General features: G+C 37.7%; 1 protein-coding gene across 1 annotated transcript in view; it reads left to right on the forward strand.

The window, feature by feature from the left end:
* Nucleotides 1-11631: 11631 nt before the first annotated feature.
* The window catches only part of NUP35 (nucleoporin 35), a 43231-nt gene continuing 42011 nt past the window's right edge, over nucleotides 11632-12851 (forward strand). The window contains exon 1 of the mRNA XM_070580392.1: nucleotides 11632-11757. The gene's annotated coding sequence lies outside the window, so the exon portion shown is untranslated. The remainder of the gene's footprint in view (nucleotides 11758-12851) is intronic.

The raw sequence follows: 12851 nt of genomic DNA on the forward strand, positions 1-12851 counted from the left end.
TATCTTTATTTCTTTGAGGTTACTTGTTTTAAAAGACTTAACACTTATCTGCTGTCAAATTCTGGGTTAAAAAAATCTGTTGGGAGCCAGCCCTGGTGGTCTAGTGGTTAAGATTCGGAGCTCTCACTGCTGCAGCCCGAGTTCGTTTCCCGGTCAAGGAACCACACCACCTGTCTGTCAGTTGTTGTACTGTGGTGGCAGCTCACATAGAGAACTAAACTAACAACTAAGATAGACAACCATGCGCTGAAGCTTTAAAAAAAAATCTGTTAGAAGGACACAAAATTATACCTTTTGGAATATAAATTAGTTTAAGGTCTATGGAGGTTTGTTGTTCTAGCTAATTCAGGAAATGAAAAGCTAAAGTAAGGTCTTATAATTGGTATTACTGGGGGTAAATTGGCAGTGAAAATTCAATAGAACATCCTACTACTTGAAGTCAAGAGAAGATGCCGGATTACTCTGGGCTTAAACCACTGACTGTTCCAACCATGACAACACTGAGACTGTTTGGACAAAGTCCGGCTCCCACCTCCCGCCTTCACACATCGGGACTTCTCTGACCTCAGTGCTGACTGCTTTCTCCCTCACTCTCTGCTTTAACCACACTGGCTTCTTTCCTATTCCTTGAAAATGCATCATCAAGACCCCATTTCATTACCTGCCGTTCCCTCTACCTGCAGCACTTCTCCCCCAGAAACAGCAGATCTTTGCTCCAATGTTATCTTCTCTGACCACCTTATTTAAATTTGCCCCCATCCCTAACACTTATATCTCCCTTTCCTGTTTTATTTACTGCATAGCCCTAATTATTACCAACATTCTACATATTGTACTTATTTATTACTTTTTCCATCAAAATTTGGGCTCCCCATGAGGGCAGAGATTTTTACTATGCTGTTTATCTATACCAATGTATATTCCATTGCAGGCTTTCAAAAATTGCTTGTTAGGAGGAAAGGAGGGAGGAAGGAAGGAAAAAAAATTGATGCATGCTGTTGTGGCAGCCTAATAGTACCCACTGCAGATTACAGTTCAAACTCTGGAATGACCCAAAATGTACATCTGTAGCCATGTCTGATAGTTCATGAAGGTGGCAGCTTGAAATGACAGGTATGAAACAGGATCCACATAGGACCCTAAGCAGCAGCAAATATGAGTGTCCTTTTCCTAAGGTAAAGTTTTCTACCAAAATTATTTAGAAATTAAAAAGTTGATCAAATAACCAGCAAGAGTATTCAATATATGGTATTTTGGATTCACTGAAGATATGAAAGAACCGGGGCTCATGTGGCCAATTATCAATTTATTGTCTCTGAGCTCCAAACCCACTCTTCCTTGCCTCTGCAAAAAGCAAGATGAACCATTGAAATATTTTTCCTTTGACAACTGGCATGATGTTGAACTTTGTCAGTAGAAGTCACTGTGTTGGAGAGAGCTTTCAGGATTAAGGCGCATTTCTACCTGGTTCTGGTGTGCTCTCTAGGCAGGCTCCTGCAGTACAGACAGCTTCCTGGGAGCCAGGATCCTACAGTGCTCACAGCTTCTCTACCGCTGGTCCTGTAGTTCTGGTGGCTTCTCCAGCACTTGGCACCTGTTGCATCCTGAGGCCAGCGGCTTTCCCAGATAATGCTCTGGGCGGTTTTATAGCAGAGTATCTATGATGAGAAACCTTGGTCAACAGCTTTACTTAGCATCCTAGAGGGTGGATTTCCAGCAAGTTCTACCAGTCAACACAACAGTGATATCTCTGCCATTCAGTCAGCCATAGTTTCACTCTGCAGTAAGATCCAGATTTCAACTCCAGGGTTCCTCTTCCTTGAACTCTCATCCCCAGGGATGGTGGCTGTTCTTTATATCTGCTGTTCCTTTATTGTTCAGAGTTTTATTTACTTCTTTCTTTCTAACCAATCCCTTATTACTCTACTCCTGTTACAGTTAATAAATCTTTGTATTAAACTTTCCCTGTTCAAATTATTGTGTGATTTATCTCTTCTGATTGGACCCAGACTGATGCAGCCTATAATTTACAGTCAATTATTTTAATAATTGTCCTTGTGGAATATTTCTAACAGTAGTTCAAGCTATTTTACAATCATGCAGATTGTGATAATATAAAAGCTCAAATGGCAATTAATGTAGGAATTTTTTTGAGAGTCTAGTTCTATCAATATAAATAGCGCTCAATGTAAGAATATATACACGATGATCTGATGTTGTTAATGCTTGTTATCTACAGAGTGGTGAATCCTTCAAAGTTAAAAAAAAAGCACACAAATAGTGCAATTTGGTTTGCTCTTCTGTTTCTTACCCACTCTTCCCACCTGTATGTCATTCCAGTAGGAGAGGAAATGTGTTCTATTCTTGCACTCTCTAAGTCTGCACTCCCCTCTTTCCACAGTTCACTTCTACTAACTTTGTGAATTTACTTCATAATAGTTGTAATTACTGCTAATGCAACTTCATGAACTCTGAGGGATAAATGAAAACAGATAATGCCTCACCACTAGAGATTTGTTTAAATACACATTTTATAGAAGCAAATGTGTTCTTTTCTGAAATAAGGGCCTAAGCTCTGACATCAGATTGTCTTAGTGTAAATTTCTACTCCACTGCTTACTTGGGCAAGTTAACTTCTCCAGGCCCTTCACAGAGTTGTTTTAAAGATTAAGAGAGATAATGAAGGCTCATCATTTAGCACCTAGTTCTCAACAAGTATTAGTTACTATTATTATAGTAGTAAAAGTATAATAGTTACCGGATTAGGATCAAGCTGGCAGCCTCACCTGATAAACTTACACCCTTAGAAATGACTGAAGAGACAGATAAGTACATATATAAATCTTCAAGAGCACAGGAACATAGGAAACAATGTCACCAGTGGAGTAGAAATTTTGAGCAATTTCTGAAAGATAACATGGGACTAGGGATAAAAGCAACCACAGCTCAAATCATGTCACTTAGGACTACAGTGGAGGTGGAGTCATTGCAGAATTGCTCTAAGCTCAGAGACTATGCATGGATACTGTCCGGGGAAGGAGTATTTTGGTGAGGGCTGGGAATGGGGAGCACGAGGGGGTGAGATGTGCATTTGGCCAGCTCCTCCCCACTTCCTTGTGCTGAGGAACTAGCAGTGAAGGCCTTTAATAAAACAGGGATGTGGGTGCTTTGGCTAGTGGGGCAGATCGCTACGGAGGAATAAGGAGCATTCTCCCCACCATTGAAAAGACAAACTCCCAAAATGCCCCTAATGGCATTTAGCGTCATTCAAATAGTGTGGTGTTTATGCAAGAAGAGGCAGATCAATGGCACAGAGTGGAGTATAGAGTAGATCTATGTATATGTGAGTGTGACTTCTCTTGTTCTGGCCACCGATAGTGGCACTAGAGCAACTGAAAGTTTTATGCTTTCCCAGGAGGCTTGTCACATTGCTTATATTTTCATATTGCATTTGTAATTAACTATAACTCCTGATTTTTTTTTTTCACATCTCCATATTATGTTTTTTGGGGGGGCCAATCTAAATAGAATTTAAATATAGGTGAAAAGATGGCATACTCAAAAAGTAAAGATAATTTAATAAAGAATCTAATTACGAAGGTGTGGACAGAGTAAGGGAACATTCAAGAGATGGAGAAGCGCCTTGATCTAGCAATAGTGGACAGCCATTGCAACCACTTGGATGGAACGTTTAGGGGCGAGGAGAGAAGGTACCAGAACATTGAAAGAGCTGTAGCCATAGACAGGAACTGCTGAATAGGTGCATTGGCCTTAGGTAAAGGCACACAGCCATTGCCAAACTGTGGCATGACAGGGAGGGAAGCCCCTGAACTTCTCTTCCCTCCTGTCCTCCAATCTCTTCCCTGTGACTTTAATAGGCCAAACTCAACTGGAAGCAGGAAGTCAGTGGAGCCCAGGATGATGCAGTCTTTAGATATAGATCTCCTGGAGTGCAAGACAGAAAAAGGTGGAAGGTAGATCTATAGGAGACAAGAGAAAAGATCCAGCACACTAAACATTGAAAATCATTTTGGATCCTCATTCTGTCACCTCCATATTTATTATTATTCTTGGTTTCATAAAATCTGTGAACTTTGTAAGAATGCCATAGATATCTTTATTCAAGTTATTGACAAAAGTGTTCAACTGCCTAGGATAGAGCAACTCTACTTATATATATACTTACAACTGAGACAAAATGGACCACTCCCTTGAAAAACACAACCTACCACAACTCACCCAATATGATTAGAAAATCTGAATAGCTCTACAATGTTAGTTTGGAAACTGGCCGCTGTACACAGAGGGCAGGGAGAGACTAAGAAAGAGGCAGGCCATTCCAGATTGGTATGTGGCAGGTTTAATAAGCAAGGGAACTTACATATGAGGCTTGTCTTGGGTAGCTACAGGATGAGTAGACTTCCACATCCATCAGTCAGAATCTTAAAAGTTTATATAGGGGCCTTACCTGTGTTCAGTCACATGCACCATCCAGATGATCTCAACAGCACATTACTGTCTCAAGGCTGTGTCCTTTAGGCAGCTTCTAGTTTGGGAAAGGCAAGTGGAATGCACATTCCAAGGATGGAGGAGGAGATGAGCAGCCTCTGACTGCCCGGGTCCAGCTTATGGGTCAACCAGTGGTCACGCCCTCTTGATGACCTCCTCTAGCATATAACTATTAAGTAAATTGAATTAGTAATTTAAAATCTGCTAAAAAAAGGAAATAACCATGGCCAGATTTTCCTAGAAGTTCATTGGAGAGTTCTACCAAATGTTTAGGAGGCATTAACACCAATTCTACAAAATCTCTTCCAGAAATTGAAGAGGAGGGAATACTTCCCAATTCATTCTATGAAGCTAGTATTAGTCTGATACCCAAACCAGACAAAGACAATATAAAAAACCAAAACTACAGCCAATATCACTCCTGAAATATAATTGCAAAAATCCTTGACAAAATATTAGCAAGTAGAATTTTGCTATATATAAAGAGAATTATATAGCATGACTGAGTGGGGTTTATTTCAGGGATGCAAAGCTGGCTCAACATTTGAAAATCTGTCAGTATAATCCACCATATTATAAGGCAAAAGAAGATACATCACATAATAATGTTAATCAATGCAGAAAAAGTATTTGACAAACTTCAATACCCATTCAACACCCTCCCAGAAAAATGAGAAGAAGGGGGAACCATCTCAACTTGATAAAGAGCATCCACAAAAAACCTACAGATAACATTATAGTTAATGGTGAAAGACTGAATACTTTCCTCTTAAGATCAGGAACAAGGCAAGGATGTGCATTCTTGCCACTCTTCTTCAAAATATTGCTGCAATTTCCAGCCAGTGCAATAAATCAAGAAAAGGAAATAAAGGGTATACATTTCAAAGAGGAAGAAATAAAAGTGTTCCTTTCTATGTAGACAGCACAATTATCTACATAGAAAATCCCAAGTAATCTACAAAAATACCAGAACTAATAAGTGAGTTTAGCAAAGTTGCAGGAGACCAGATAAATATACTAAAGTAATTTGCATTTCTACATACTAGCGATGAACACTTGGATACCAAAATTAAAAATACAATACCATTTACAATCACTGAAAAGAGAGAGAGAGGGAGATAGACTTACATCTTACAAAACATGTATAGAACTTATATGCCCAAAACTACAAAATGCTGATGAAAGAAATCAAAGAAGATCTAAATAAATGGGGCAATATACTGTGTTTTTGGATTGGAAAACTTACCATAGTAAAGATGTCAATTCTCCCCAGATTGATGTATAGGCTTAATGCAATTCCTATCAAAATCTTGGCAGGAATTTTTATAGATATAGGTAAGATTATTCTAAAATGTATATGGAAGGGTAGGGAACAAGAATAACTACAATAATTTTGAAAAAGGAGAATAAAATTTACTTACTATATAGCTATATGACTTATCATACTGCTACAGTAATCAAGATTGTGTGTATTGGCACAGAGATAGACACATAGATTAGTGGAACAGAACAGAAAACCCAAAAATAGACCCACACAAACACGCTTCACTCAACTGATTTTGGACAAAGGTGCAAAAGTAATTCAATGGAGGAAAGATGTCTTTTCAACAGATGACGCTGGAGCAGTTGGACATCTGGACTTCAATAGGCAAAAAAATGAACCTGGATGCAGCCTGATACCTTCAACAAAATTTCTTAAATTTTGTTGAAAAATTCACTCAAAATAGAACACAAACTTAAATGTAAGACTGTAAAATTCTATATAAAAATTCTAGAAAAAACAGGAGAAAATCTTTGGGATCTAGGGCTACGCAAAAAGTCCTTAGACTTGACACCGCACTCATGATCCATAAAAGTAAAAATTTATAAATTAGACTTAATCAAAATAAAAATTTTTCTGTGTGAAAGACTTCGTTAAGAGGATGAAATGATAAGCTACCAAGTGCAAGAAAATATCTGCAAACCACATATCCAACAAAAGAGTAGTGCAAGGAATATATAAAGAAATCTCAAAATGCAACAATAAGAAATCCGTCTAATTAGAAAGTGTACAAAAGACATAGAGAGATATTTTACTGAAGAGGATATACATATGGCAAAGAAGCACATGATAAGATGTTCAACATCATTAGCCACCTGGGAAGTGCAAGTTAAAACCACAAAGAAATATCACTACATACCTATCAGAATGGTTAAAATAAAAAATAGTGACAAAACCAAATGTTGTCAAGGATGTGGACAAACCAGATCACATATATGTTGCTGGAAGGATTGTAAAATGGTACAGCCACTCTCGAAAACAGTTTGGCAGTTTCTTAAAAAACTAAACATGCAACTACCATTTGACCTAGTAACTGCAATCCTGGGCCTTTTCTGCAGAAAAATAATGTATAACAATACAAAAGCCTGTACATGAATGTTTGGAGCAGCTTTATTTGCAATCGTCCAAACTGGAAACAACTCAGATGTTCTTTAATGAGTGAATGCTTAACCAAACTGTTGTGCATTCATACTGTGGAATACTACTCATCAACAAAAAGGAACAAACTACTGATACCTGCAACAACCTGGATGGATCTCCAGAGAATTATGCTGAGTGAAAAAGCCAATCCCCAAATGTTACATACTGTATTATTCCATTAATACAACATTTTTTTGTTTGTTTTTTGGCTCCAGAGTTTGGCTTCCAGTGTTTTTTTGTTTTTTGTTTTTTTGGTGAGGAAGATTGGCCCTGAGCTAACATCTGTTGCCAATCTTCCTCTTTTTTTTTCTGCCCAAAGCCCCAGTACATAGTTGTATATCCTAGTCGTAAGTCATTCTAGTTCTTCTATGTGGGAGGCTGCCACTGCATGGCTTGATGAGTGGTGCTAGGTCCACGGCCAGGATCCAAACCAGTGAACCCCAGGCCACCAAAGCAGAGTGCGCAAACTTAACCACCTGGCCAAGGGGCTGGCCCCAGTACAACATTCTTGAAATGACAAAATTCTGGAAACAGAGAACAGATTAATGGTTGCCAGGGGTTAAGAAAGTGGTGGCAGGAGAGGGAAGTGGGTATGGTTATAAAATGGAAATACCTTGTAGCTTGATCAAATTGAAATATTCTGTATCAGTGTTCAATATGCTGGTTGTGACATTGTATTATAGTTTGGAAAAAATGTTACCATTGGGGGAAACTGTGTAAAGGATATATAGGATCTCTCTGCATTATGTTTTACAACTTGTGAATCTACAAATAGCTCAAAATAAAAAAGTTTAATTTAGAAAAATATTAACCAAAAAAACACAAAGTACCTGACTTCATGGAGCTTACAATGTAGTTGGGGGGATAGATATTATTTTAAAAATTACAGAAGTCTGTAATTCAAATTATGACCTTGTCTAGTTATAAGGGAAAACTTTCCTGACTTTTGAGTGACATTTGAGATCACTTCTAAAAGATAAGTAGGAGTTAACTGAGGGGGAGTGGGTTGTTGGAGACCTTCCAGAACTCAAAGAACACATGTAAAGACCCGGGGGTGGAAAGGAGCATGACGCATGGGAGTAATGGAGCGAAGGCTGAGTGGCTGCAGCAGGGAACAAAAGGAGATGAGATGGCATCAGGTGAGACTGAGCTGTTAGGCCGGATGAAGCAAAGGCTTGTAGGCAGCCTTAGGGTTTTCGTGTTTTAGAGCAGTGGAAGAAATTGAAAGCTTTTAAGCAGGAGAGCAACTTGCTCAGAATATTATTTTTAAAAGCTCACTCTAGCTGCACTGTGGAGAGTGGATTAGGGAAGGAGGGTAAGACTAACCAGGAAGCTAAATCCAATTACCAGATGGTAAAGCTGGGATGTGGTTAAAGCAGTAAAAATGAAAAGAAGTAGATGTATTTGAAAGGTATTTAGGAGGTAGAATTCACAGTACCTGGCATTGGACTGATGTTGGAAAGAGGTTTTCAAAGCCATTTCAAGGTTTCAGGCTTTAACAACTAGATGGCTGATGGTGCCATTCTCAGAAATAAATATTCATGTTTTATAGAAAGGACCATAAGTTTGGCTTTTTCTACGTGATTTTGAGGTGCCTTTGAGATATTCAAGTGGAAATGTTGTATAGACAGTTGAATATGTAAATTTGGACCTCAGAGAACGATCTGGATTGTTGGTATGAATTGAGAGTCATTAGGGCAAAGGATGTGGATGAGGTTATATACAGAAAGAGTTTAGAGTAAGACCAGACCATAAGATGGAGGCTCGGGAACAGCATTTCAAGGCTGGACAGGGGAGGATGAGTCAAGAAAAGAGACTTAGACATATGGTCAAGGAAGTAGGAGGGAAACCAAGGGAGTCAAAGACACTCAGAAGAATTTTGGAGTATTTAGTGTGAACTAATGCTATTGAGAGTTCCAAAGACTGAAAATGTCTTGGATTTAGCCTCATGGAGGTCTTTGGTGACCTTGGCAAGAGCTGTTGGGTGGATTAACGGGGGAAGAAGCCAAATTAGTTTATTAAAAGCTATGTAATATGCTGAATCACAGATAAGAGCGTTAGGATAAATTTCAGTTAGTGAATACATATTACATATAATGTATTTCTATCACCAGGTGAATAAGTCAATGTATTACATATGAGGTAGCTACCATTATTCCCACTATTCAGATTAAAAAACTAAGTCCTAGAGATGTTAATGTCACACAACTATTAAGTATTTAAAGTCAAGATTTGCACCCGTCCTCAACAAAATGCTACTTCACTAAATGAAGACATTATCAAGTAAGAAAAGATTTATTTTTTTCATTGATTTTTCACTCTCATTTTTTCACACGAGCTGGGACAGAATATATGACCTTTGAATACCCTAGAATTTAGGCTTATTGATTAAAAAAGAATTTAATGAGGGGAAAATGTCAAACATACACAAAATTATAGAGAATAGCATTATCGATTACCCATCAACAGTTATCAGCTCACGGCTTTTCTTGTTTAAAGGACACCCTCGGCCATCCTCCTCCTCCCCTGCTCCTGCCCTCCCCTACTCCAGCAAATTATTTCAGGGCAAATCCCATACAAAGCTCTTTCTAAAGTCAATCCTATATTTTTTCCAACGTCCATTTTGCCTGCTATAAACTCCCAAGGGGCTTTCAAATATCTGATTAAACCCATCTGATCGTTCAAATGTAAAAGCAGGAAATAAAATTCAACCTGAAAGTTATGTTTTTTTAGAGTAGTTTTTCACAGCAAAATTGAGCAGTAGGTACAGAGATTTCCCATGTACCCTTTGCCTCCCCACATGCTTAGACCCCCTCATTATCAACACCTCCCATCAGAGTGATACATTTGTTACAATTGGTGAAACTACATTGACACATCATTATTACTCTAAATCCATAGTTTACATTAGGGTTCACTCTTGGTGTTGTACATTCTATGGGTTTGAACAAATTTATAATGACATGTATCTACCATTATAGTATCATACAGAATAGTTTCACTGCCATAAAATTCCTCTGTGCGCTGCCCATTCATCCCTCCCTCCCAAAGTTATGTAAGTTTTTTAAAAATTTGAGTTCATAATAGTTTACATCATTGTGAAATTTCAGTTGTACATTATTTCTTGTCTGTCACCACATAGGTGCTCCCCTCCATCCCCTGTGCCCACCTCCCACTCCCCTTCCCCTGGTAACCATTGAACTGTTTTCTTTGTCCATGTGCTTGTTTATATTCCACATATGAGTGAAATCATCTGGTGTTTGTCTTTCTCAGTCTGGCTTATTTCGCTCAGCATAATTCCCTCCAGGTCCATCCATGTTGTTGCAAAGTAGATGATTTTGTCTTTTTTCATGCCTGGGTAGTATGCCTTTGTATATACATACCACATCTTCTTTATCCAATCATCAGTCGATGGGCACTTCGATAGTTTCCATGTCTTGGCTATTGTGAATAGTGCTGTGATGAACATAGGGGTGCATATGTTACTTTGGATTGTTGATTTCAAGCTGTTTGGGTAGACACCCAGTAGTGGGATAGCTGGGTCATATGGTAGTTCTATTTCTAGTTTTTTGAGGAATCTCCATACTGTTTTCCATAGTGGCTGCACCAGTTTGTGTTCCCACTACAGTGTATGAGTGTTCCCTTCTCCCCACACCCTCTCCAACGTTTGTAATTTTTAGTCTTAGTGATTATAGCCATTTTAACAGGCATAAGGTGCTATCTTAGTTATCTTAGTGTAGTTTTGATTTGCATTTCCCTGATGATTAGTGATGTTGAACATCTTTTCATGTGTTTATTGGCTACCTGTACATCTTTTTTGGAAAAATGTCTGTTCAAATCCTCTGCCCATTTTTTGATTGGGCTGTTTGTTTTTTTGTTGTTCAGTTGTGTGAGTTCCTTATATATTAAGGAGCTTAACCCCTTATCGGATATATGATTTGCAAAAATTTTCTCCCAATTCGTAGGTTGTCTTTTGGTGTTGATCCTAGTTTCCTTTGCCTTGCAGAAGCTCTTTAGTCTGATGAACTCCCACTTGCCTATTTTTTCTTTTGTTTCCCTTGTCTGAGAAGACATGGTATTTGAAAAGATCCTTTTAAGTTTGATGTCAAAGAGTGTACTACCTATATTATCTTCCAGGAGTTTTATGGTTTCAGGATTTGTCTTCAAGCCTTCATGCATTTTGAGTTTATTTTTGTGTATGGCATGAGATAATGGTCTACTTTCATTCTTTTGCATGTGGCTGTCCAGTTTTCCCAACACCATTTATTGAAGAGACTGTCCCAAAGTTATGTGAGTTTTGATGTTACTATTTCACTTCCAGTAGGTGATAGGAAGCATTTAATTGATTAAAACACAACAGAGGAATCAGCCAAACTCATGTTTCCTTTGATATTTGGCTGTCCCCTTTGTGCCAGTTGTTTACTGGAATGATCAGAAAAAACTCATAAATTTCCAAAAGTAATACTGTTTTAATCTATAAAGATGTAGCTTTGGTCATTATTATTTATAGAGGCAAATAACAACTAATGGACTTGTATTTTTCTGGACACCATCCCCACATCTTAAACACCATGAACCTCTTTTGGGGATCACTTGTCCTTGGGCCCTATGAAGGCATGGTTCCTCTGTGTGCTTTATGTGACATCACAGTCTAAGTGACTGACAGCCCATGTTACACCAACTGCCAAAGACTGAGATGATGAGCACAAGAGTGACAAGATGTTCCCTCTCCTTGCTCTCTTTCCGAAGGTGACAAACTCCATCCTTTTCCTAAAGTCTTACTAAAGGTGGGTATCTTTTTTCTTCATTTCAATTTCTAAAAATTCTTAGTTTTTATTTTTAAAATAGACTGAGAGTGAGATTTTAAGATAAACAAGTTGAATTTATATTTATGTACAAATACTGCATATTAACAGACACTTATAACTAAGATGATGGTACTCAGCATATGTGATAGATACACAAGCAGTTTGGCTATGTATATATCAAATATATTGAAAATAGATAAATTTTTAGATTTCACATATTTATGAATTTTTAAAAATTTGTTTTGAGTCTAGAAGAAAGTGAAATATATATAGCCCAGAGCTAATTTTGAGGTTGGCCTCTCTGCAGCCCTAGGTATTTCAGGGGTCATCTGGAGGTGTGAGAGTCAGCCGACAGTTTAGGGGGCAAGAACCCTGAGTTAGTGGGACTTGTATTCTTCTATTTTTCTCCCCCAACCAGAGTAGTTCTGTTGTATGTATTAAGTATCTGCACAATACCTTGTTTAAAGAAAGGATTCCCCATCTAAGTTTGAAAATCAATGTCTAAAAAAATAGCACTTTGATGAAATCTTTTGTCACTGGAGGGCAGCATTCAGGGAAGCACAAATCCAAGTGTTCCACTTTGTGATATTTTATTTAATATGTTCAGAAAAGAAAGTAGGAAAGCAAATATTGTAATTAAGATAACAATATTCATGTACAGAAGAATATGGTGAACATGCGTTATTTCTAAAGATTGCTGTTTAACAAGAAATTTTATAAAAAAGTAAAATTGTGCCATACAAGTATTTCTCATTCAAGATAATCCAGGTATGAAAATCTCATTTTACCAAAAAAAAGATAATTATAACTACAAACAGGTCTTCATTTTATAATATAAATAATAAGCACTTCTGATAGAATTAATGTGCAAAATTATGATTTTAAAAATCTGAAAACATGCAAAATTGCATCAAATAAGTTATGTCAGGTAATTACCCTTTATTCAATGTTTATTTAATTAGAGCTTGTCATTAATTTGTTCATTCACTTACTTTTACAACATATATTTATTGAAAAGTGATAGAAATATAGAAAAGAAAAAGCTATGGTCCCTGTCCTCAAGAAAATCCATC

This window comes from Equus przewalskii, chromosome 17 (assembly GCF_037783145.1).
Source record: "Equus przewalskii isolate Varuska chromosome 17, EquPr2, whole genome shotgun sequence".
NCBI lineage: Eukaryota > Metazoa > Chordata > Mammalia > Perissodactyla > Equidae > Equus > Equus przewalskii.